Source organism: Peromyscus maniculatus, chromosome 15, assembly GCF_049852395.1.
Source record: "Peromyscus maniculatus bairdii isolate BWxNUB_F1_BW_parent chromosome 15, HU_Pman_BW_mat_3.1, whole genome shotgun sequence".
NCBI classification, from domain to species: domain Eukaryota; kingdom Metazoa; phylum Chordata; class Mammalia; order Rodentia; family Cricetidae; genus Peromyscus; species Peromyscus maniculatus.
In genome coordinates, this window is record NC_134866.1 from 38570972 (window position 1) to 38580971 (window position 10000).

Consider the following 10000-nt stretch of genomic DNA (forward strand, 5'->3'; position numbering starts at 1 on the left):
CAAGGGGACTGACTGCCCAGGTCACGGTGGCTTGCGAAGCAAATAGAGAAAAGGAAGGCACAGCTTCCTTCCTGTGCAAGCCTTTGGTCAGCTAACTTCCTCCCACTAGCCCCCAGCTCCTACGGCTCCGCCCCTTTCCAGCGCTGCGATTGGCTAGAGACCAATCCAGCCACACATGGCCGGTTCATCTAAGATCCAAACTGGAGCACAGTTCCCTTGTTCAGAAAGCTCAGGAGTCCATAGGAAATAATGCAGTTTCAAGCTTTTTACCGCTATATTGCGGTCTCTCTCTTGGTTTGTAGTATCTTTTTTTATTTGTTACTCAATATTCTAAGGAAGGAAGGAAAAAGTTACTGGAAAGAATTTTGCTCAAAATAGTGTGCAGTGCCAATATGAGAGAATTTAACTTAGAAAAGCACTGAAATTAATTTATGTTTTATAACGTGTGTGTGTGTGTGTGTGTGTGTGTGTGTGTGTATGTGTGTGTGTGTATGTGTGTGTGTGTGTATGTGTGTGTGTGTGTGTGTGTGTGTGTGTGTGTGTGTGTGTGTGGTTTGAGAGAAGTTATTGTGGTGTAGCCCAGGCCGGCCTGGAATTAACTATATGAATAAGGCTGGCTTCAAACTCATGATTCTCCTGCCTCAGCCTTCCAAGTCCTGGAATTATAAATGTATACACTCAGCTTTGGTGCATGTTTTGTTCTTATCAGCAGAAATGATGCATGAAAAAGAACCTTAAAATAGTTACTTCTTATCCATCTTATTTTACCAATACTCTTTTTTTAGTGTTCCATACAACATATTTTGATCATATTCTTTCCCGTCCCTGAGCTCATCTCAGAATTTCCTCCCCCTCCATACACACCAACTTCACTGCCCTTCTCTCTCTCTTAAATAAAACAAAACCAGAAAAGTACCCTAAAGGAATTGAGTCCAATTTGTGTTGGCTAACTTTTTCAAAGCATTAAGCCTGCCTTGGGGTATATTTGATATATATCTAGTGCCGTTCCACTGGGAGGGGGAAAAATGATTTTTCCTCTCCCAGCAGCTATGAGTTACAAGCAATTTCATCTCTATGGTTGAGACTTTGTGCCCATTTTCCCCTTCCCCATGCTAGGATTTTGTCTGGTTTGAGCTTGTGCCAGTCTTGTCCATGCTGTTACAGTCTCTGAGATTATGCGTGCATCAGCACCACTGTGCCTGGAAAACGCTGCTTCCTCGAAGTCATCTACTTCCTCTTCCACATACATCTCTGAGCCTTGATGGGAAGGCATGTGAACAACTCATCCAGTCTGGGGCTGGGTACTTCAGAGTCTCTCCCTTCCTGGACATTGTCCACTTGTGGCTCTCTGGGTGAATTGCCACCTACTGTGAGAAGAACCTTCCCTGATGAGGGCAATGATTTGTCATCAGGAGTCGTTTTTATGGCTACGTTCTTTTAGGAGAATACTATTAGGAGATGTTGCCCTTGAGCCCGAGACCTATCTGCTCTCGTGTGGTTGGTTATTTCCATAACGTTCGTGCTGCTATTGCACCAGCAGGCATATGGTAGCTTACAGGGTTTGCAGCTGGGGGAAAGGAAATGGACGATTACTTTCCTCCTCTCGTAGTATGTATAGCACCTTCTAGTGCTATGGAGCCTAATCAGAAGGGGTGCTATTTCCAGTTCAGTACCAGTTTGATTTCTCCACGTTCTACAGCATAAGTATGTGGTATCTTCAACAGTAGGGTTTCAGGTTGTAGAGGGTAATCAATAGCTTTGGTAATAGCCTAAAGTGTTTAGCAGGCCTATGGGACCCCTTTGGCCAATGATTCAAAGAGATGTAATCCATTCCCAGTAGTGGGGATTCAGTTTGGTAGTGTGTGATGTCTGGTTTGAGTATTGTCTCCTCCATGATATGGTGACTCCATTTGAATTCCCTTTGTATATGTATATATTTCAGGAAGCTTCTACAGTAGTAGATTTCGATATGGCTTTTCAAAAGGCCTTTGGGGGCCTACAGAAACAGCTCAGTAGATTTAATTTGCCTTTCCCTGATGGCTAAGGATGCTGAACATTTCTTAAAAGTGATATTCTGCAATTTGTAGTTCATCTTTTCAGAACTCTGTTTAGTTTATACCCCATCTTTTAATTGGGTTATTTTTTTCTTGATGTCCAGGTTTTTTTTTTTTTAATTCTGTATGCTTCAGATACTAACCCTTTATCAAATGTATAGTCAGCATTTTTCCCCATTCTGTAGGTCACTGCCTTGTTCAAATGATGGTATCCTTTGTGGTACAGAAGCTTTGAGCTTCATGAGTTCCCATTTATTAATTTTATTTTTAATCTTAAGGCCTGCACTATTAGGGTCCTGTTCAGAAAGTCATTTCCTGTGCCAGTGAGTTCAAGTTTGCTAACACCCTTGGCTGTTGACTTAATGACAACTAGAGAACACAAAGGAAATGGTCCACAGGCTGCTCTGTTTCATCCTTTCTTTCTATTGCTTTTTTTTTTTTTTTTTTTTTTTTTTTTTTTTTTTTTTAGCATCCACTGATGGCTAAAGAAACTAATAAGAGTAAGAGAAAGTGTGACAAGTGTCTTTGGTAATTTTTGTTTCACAGAAGGCCATTGCCCTCTTTCCACACTCGAAGCAAGTTCATGTTTAAAGGGGCACATCTCTAATGGCTGCCAGGGTCTTGTCTCCCAGAAGCAGAAACAAAACACTTGCCTGTTTTACTTGTAGTCTCCTTGATTTCCCTTGTGAGTAAAGTACTTCCCACAGATGTGAGGGCCAGCGTTTGGGTCCTCAGAACCCTGACAAAAGCCTGCCAGCCAGCCAGGCCTCTGCCTATATCCACAGCACTCCAGAAACAGAGGCAGAATCTGGACTCACTGAATCAGCAAGCTCTGGGTTCAAGTGAGAGGCCCTGCCTCAATATATAAGGTGGAAGGGAATCCGGGAAGACACTGGGCATCAACCTCTGGTCTCCACATGCATCACACACAGGTTAGCCCACAAACATGCAAATGTATATGCATACATGCATGCAACACACATACAAATTTTGTTGAAAACAAAAATGTAACAAAATATAACCATTAAGGCAAGGTACAATTTTAACTCTGTATATTATAGTAATTCAATGAAAAACAAAACAAAACAAAACAAAAAACCAAAACAGGACTTGGAAAGCAGAGGTAGGCAGATTTTTGTGAGTTCAAAAGAAAACAAACAAACAAAACCCTTCAAAATCCCAAACCAGGACTCTGAATGTACAATGCCATCTTTTAAATGTACCTTTATTATGGTATATTAGACTGCTGTCTAAAAAAATGAGTTATGACTTTGAATGTTATTGTTATGCACCCCTGCTCCCCTCATGAGCCCCCCAGAGATCACCAGGAGTCTGAGTTTGCATGCAAAAGCAAAGAACCTTTATTGCAAGCTCGAGCTTGGGCTTCCCGTCTGTTCCAACACAGCCATTGGATCAGGGAGAGCATTGAGCTCAGTTATGGCAGGGTTTTTAAGAAGTAAAGAATGGGGGGCAGGGGAATTCTGAATTCAGATGGGGGTTGAACTCTTGATTGGACAGGAGTAGGGCAACAGAAGTCTTGATAAGCAGAGATTGGTACTGGCGCTTGCTGCAAGGAAATTGGCAACCTATATAGAAGTGATGTAAGCTATCCTTTATGTCTTGGAGCATCTAGTACTTGTCTCAATACTGTCTGGTCCCGTGCAGGGCACAGTTTGTGGCTTTTCCTGGTTATTGTAATGGTGAGACCCAGTCCCAGTATTGTCAGTCTGAAGCCTGTCACGGCTGCATTAATGGTAAGTTAGGCTTCTTCAGTTATGATTTCAATTTTTGTTAGGCTTTTTTTTTTTTCTGACTTGCTCCCAAGCATTAGCTGCTTTTCTGTTGCTACGATAAAACACCATTAAGGAGACATCTTATAGATAGAAGAATTTGTTGGAATTGACAGTTCTAGGGGCAGAAGAGTTCATCACCATCTCAGATTCAAGTCCCCTTCTTTATTATTACTGTTCCAGACACTCACAGAGGTAAGTACACAACCTATTGAGTCCAATTAGTGTTGCTTATATGAGCAAGTGCTTAAGACTGACCAATAGGGGTTGTCCAGTCTACCAGGGTCTTATCCCTAGAGAAAACCTTTCTTAGTAGCCATGGATTGCCTGTAACTTTTCGTCTAGGGGTGGGGCCTTAAGGAAATTTCCCCCACCCACATTGGCATGTCTGCTGTGGTCAGTATGCCGGTCAAGTTCAGGGAACCACATCGTTGAGATTTCATGGCTTTGACTTCCCTGTCATGTCTAGAGGACACTGTCTCACAGCAGATGTTCTTGTCCTCTGGCTCTTACAACATTCCCATCCCTTCCTCTACAATGTCCCTTTAGCCTTAGGTGTAGAGCTTACTTGTAGATGTACTGACTGTGACTGGGCACCCCATAGTCACTTATTTTATGTATTTTGACCACTTGCTGATCTCTGCTGTTGTCCCCGTGAAAAACCTCTTAATGTCCCAATTTTTTTGTCTTATAATTATGGATGAAGAACCCCCAAAACTGCACATGTAACATTAAGATCTTTTCAAGCAAATAACCAGTTTTGTTTCTGAAATATGGGTCGAGCCAGAGTATTTGCTAGTGCTTGCTTTTCAGATGGCCCAGGGAGTTTGGAGTAAAATTTAATCTAGAGGCAAGCCAGTGATGGTTGTTGCAGTCCCCTGTGTGGTGTCATTAGTATTCCAACAGCCGATTAATAGTTTACATTAGATTAGATTAGGCCAGATTAGTTTACATTAGTTGTATTTATTTGTTTGATTGATTCATTACCACATACTTTAGATAATGATTCTCACACCCAGTTGAACTCACTAGGTAGACCAGGCTGGCCTTGAACTCACAGAGATCTGCCTGCCTCTGTTTCTCTAGTGTTGGGATTAAAGGCGTGTGCCACCACTGGCCACTGCCAGAAGCAGTTATAAAGCATAGTCCAATTCCCGTCTACTGAACCAGAGTCTGGGATGATAACCTGTGTCTTCTCTTCCCCTTCACTCACCCACTTCCTCTATCTCTTTCCCTCCCCACAGGCATATTACGGGGACAAAAACCATTAAGGCAAGATGTAGGAGAGAATTAAGAAATAAGAATGAAAGGAAGTATGTCATCATTCAAAAGAAACTCTCACAAGAATGAAAGGCCTAGGGGTGCAGCCTTGTAACCTCAGCTACTCAGAAAGCTGAAGAAAGAGGATCACAAGTTCAAACCCTGCGTTGGTGATCTAGCCAGACTCTGCCTCAAAATGATGATATATTTCAGCAACAGAGTGTTTGCCCAGCAGGTGGGAGGCTGCAGGGTTAATGTCAGGTGCAAAGGGAGAACAAAGGCCGCTACTCATTACCTTAGCTCACAGTTTCTCTTTCAAATCAAACATAAGATGGTTTACTCAGCCCATTCAAGCTTGTATCAAACTACTCATAAAACCATTATAAGACCACAGACAATTGTAACATGAATTGCTAAACGGTCTGGTCTTATGAATAAAAAAATCCTGAGCCAGATATTGGGGTAAAAGCTGAAAGGTCAGAGAGGCAGAGCAGCCAGCCACTAGTTCTTACCTCTACGAAATCCTCTGCCAGAAGAAAGCGAGCTCCTTTCTCCACCCTGCCTGATCACTTCCTCTCTCCGCCCAACTCTATTACTTCTGTCTGTACAGACTTCCAGGCCTCGGTGGTTAACTAGTGGCTAGCTCCTCCTTCTGATTTTCAGGCAAGCTTTATTTGCTAGAGCACACATATAATATCACCACAGACAATAACTCCGTTTCATGTACTTTTCAAAGTGTGTCCCCCTCCAGGGGCCAGTGGTCCCTAGAGTCATGTCTAATGGTGTTTTATTCCCTTTCTCAAGATGCTTAAGCATCTTGATTTATTTGCCTACCCAAGTTGCTGTGATGTGAACTCGTTAAGCAACACTGGCTTGTCTCAAATTCTGCCCCTTCCTGGCCTTCATCCCCCTTCTCATCTCACCTACCTCTTGAATTCCTACCCCCAGTTAAGCATGCACACCCAGTCCACAATAATTAAGATTGAGCCAGTGCTGAGCATTGTGATAAAAGGCAGAAAATTAAAAGGAGGCCTTGGGTTTGTCTTCTCACCAAGCATATGACTGTCTAGCTGTGCAAGAGAGATAAGCAGATAGTTTCACAAGGCGGGGTAGCAGTGATATGAACATTTGGCAACACAAAAGCAACATTCACATTGAACAGAAGACCGCTGTGGTATGAAATAAGAGTAGCATGTGCCTGCGCCCCTTTGACGTTAGAATAAACATACAGGAGATAGTCCATGCAAAGCTTGAGGGAAGACAAAGCTGCAGGTGGAGGCTCTGATTGGTGGACGAGGGAAACCATGACCAAACTGATGGACAGTTGATGGTTCAAATCCAGTGAAATAAAATTAAGGAGAACTGTAGTATTTGAAGACACCTACATTGAATATATCTCTTTAAAATGATTGATTTGATTTGATTTTGTGTGCATTGGTGTTTTGCCTGCATGTGTCTGTGTGGGGGTGTCAAACCACTTGGAGCTGGATTACAGACAGCTGTGAGCTGCCATGTGGGTGCTGGGAATTGAACTGTCTGGAGGAGCAGCCAGTGCTCTTAACCGCTAAGCTACCTCTCTAGCTGCTTGAAAATACCTTTTAATAAAAGATGTTGATGAATAAATATGTCTTGTGAAACATCATAGGGCTACTGTTCTAGTTTTTTTAGGTTATGATACACACCATGACCAAAAGCAATCTGAGGAGTCAAGGGCTTATTTCATCTTATAGGACAGAAAGGTCAGCATAGGAACCTGAAGGCAGAAACTGAAGTGGAGACAGTGGAGGAATGTTGCCTGCTGACTTTCTCCCTTGAGCTCATTCAGCTTCTTTTCTTGTATAGACCAGACTCTTACCTGTCTAGGAATGGCATTGACCATACCAGGCTGGACCCCCTACATCAGTTATTAAGAAAATGCTTCCACAATCATGGCCACAGGCCAGCCCAAATGGAGACAATTCTTCAACTGAGGTTCCCTCTCCCAGGAGACTTTAGGATTCTGTCAAGTTGATATCAGAAGTTGACTTTAGGGGCTGGAGACATGGCTCAGAGGTTCAGAGCACTGCACTGGCTGCTCTTTCCAGAGGTCCGGAGTTCAATTCCCAGCAACCGCATGGTGGCTCATGACTGTCTACAATGAGATCTGGTGCCCTCTTCTGGCCTGCTGGCAGAACACTATATACATAAACAAACAAACAAATAAACAATCTTCTGGGGTAGGAGTGGGAGTGAGCAACGAGCAGATAATCATAAAGATATGAAGTAACACAGCCTGTATCAATAAGATAAACTGTGAAGCAAATAAATATTTTTTAAAGTTAACTTTATAGGTACCTAGAATAGCATTTATTTAATATTAAAATGCACAGATCTGACCCAGTGAGATTTCTGTGGGTAAAGGCAGTTGTCACCAAGCCTGAGGACCTGAGGTCAATTTCTAGGACCCACAGAGTGGAAGGAGAAAATAAATCCCCATAAGTTGTCCTCTGACACATACCTTCCCTCCCCACAAAACTTAACAAAACTTTTAATGCATAAAACTAAATTCACGTTTTAAGAGCTACAAGGAAACTGAGAAATGATAAACACAAAATTCAATGATTACTTAAATATGGGTGTGTGGAGAAATGCAAGTGTGGTGGTTTCTTAGTTTCTATGGCTGTGAAGAGACTCCATGACCCAGAAAACTTATAGAAGAAAGAGTTTATTGGTACTCATAGTTCCAGAAGGTGAGTCCATGACCATCATGGATGGGAGCATGGCAGCAGGCAGCAGGCATGGTACTGGAACAGCAGCTGAGAATTCAAATCCTGATCCACAAGCATGAAACAGAGAGAGCTAACTGGGAATGGTGTGGGCTTTTGAAACCTCAAAGCCTGCCCTTAGTGACACTTTTCCTCCACAAAGGCCACACTTCCTAATCCTTTCCAAACAACCCCACTAACTGGGGACCAAGCAAATATATGAGCCTATGGAAGCCCTTGTCATTCAGACCACCACAGACAGTGATTGGAGGTGAAAAGTCTTGGCTATCAAGATCAGGAGTGTTTGCATCAGAATTGGAACATATCAGTATGTGTAAATTCCATCAAAATTAAATTGGAAAAGAAGGAACTTCGGTGTATTGTGATTTTATAAGTCAGGGTTCAATTGGACAAAAAGAATAACTGGAGATTGATATACATAATTGAACAATTTCAGGAGCTGGTGAAGCAGTCTCCTGAGATCCTGTGCCTGATGGTGGAGCAGGAAGCCCTCTTAGCCTGCAGTCAGGAAGGAGAAATGTCCATAAAGCGAGGGACATCACAGGAAGGCCAGAACTCATAAACCCAAACCAGAAACAAAGCAATGGGCTGAATCCTATGCCTGGTTTTATTGCTACTGGTGACAACATTTTCCCATAGAACCTCAGGACTCCTGTCACACAGCTAAGTAAGCATACACATATTGGAGAAATTATTTTGGCCACTCCACGTAGTTAAAAGGATATTTATTTAAGGGCGTAACTCACAAATTAAGTAATGGGTAGGTCGCAGGGTCTGGGGAAGGTGTATTGCAATCCAGCGGTGTTCTCCGGAGCTCTGCACAATCCACCTTTCAGTCCCGCGTCTCGGCACCCGAGAGCGCACAGAGAGAGCGCTGGCCCATCCAGCTCTCGGGTTTCCAGCACCTCCCCTCGCCCACCTCCCCTCGCCCCGCTTCGAAGGCGTGGCAGTTGCCAGAGTCTCAATGGGGGTTGGAACTTCCAGATCCAAGCTGGAATGGCTACCCACTACATACACATCTGACCCAGGAATAAAAGAACATGGACCCAGAGCAAGCCTGAACAGTTGCAGGGCCAGCTTCTACTTCACCCCAAGGAATTGAATCAGAAGTTCAGAAACAGCATGCGTTAGCAACAAAGGGCTATTTCTTCCCTGTGTTCTCTGAATTTCCCATGTGTCTCCCACATGCTCTGTCCTAGTCTACAAGGAAAGCATTTACAGCGGATGGAGTTCAGCATCGTCAAGTTCACACTTAGCAGATCTTGAAAAGTCATGATGTGCTAGTGACATCTGAGGCCACTTAAGAAAAAAGTCTGCCACCTGTATTTTCATATTTAATCCTACTGTGTTTGGTCGGCAATATCTCCATTGAATTCTGGGTATCATGTCTTAGGAAAGTGTTGTAGGAATTGAAATGTGATTTAAAGAAGTATTAGTGATAATCATATAAGGAGGATTTTGATGACTTAAGATTTTCAAAGAGCCCTTGTATAAAAGGCATCCTTGGTTTATTGCAGAGGCTAGATAGTGAAAATGTCTTAGTAGTGTATATTTTTAAAAATTCACTTAAAGTCTGATATTCCTTATACATTTCAAGTTCCATAAGGACAGAGGATTGTGTGTGTGAGTGTATGCACACATTTATGCTTTCTTTCCAGTCCTCAGTACATATCAACAGATGCTAAATTAATAAAAACATTTCTTGTATCCATCAATTAATTAAGACAACGAAGGTAATTTTCTATAAAGATGAAATTAAACTAGTTAACTGTGAAATGGATTATGCATGCATCCCACAATCCCCTTGTATCTCAGCATGATAAGCATGCCATTTCTTTGTAAGTATGTTCTTTCACGGTTGTAAAATCGGAGACTGGGAGAAAAAGTAATCTCCATAAAAGATCCAGAATATCCCCAAGTCTTTGAGAATTTTCATCTTAATAAGATCACACAAATTGTGTAATAATTAAAAATACGTTACACTTCTTTGGGCAACTTGAATGTATCTATTGACAATCTTAAAACTGCATGTAAAAGGGGCAGAAAGATGGTTCAGCTGTTAAGAGAACCCACTACTCCACGAGAGGACAGGAGTTCTGATCCCAGAAACCACTTTGGCTAGCTTACAAAC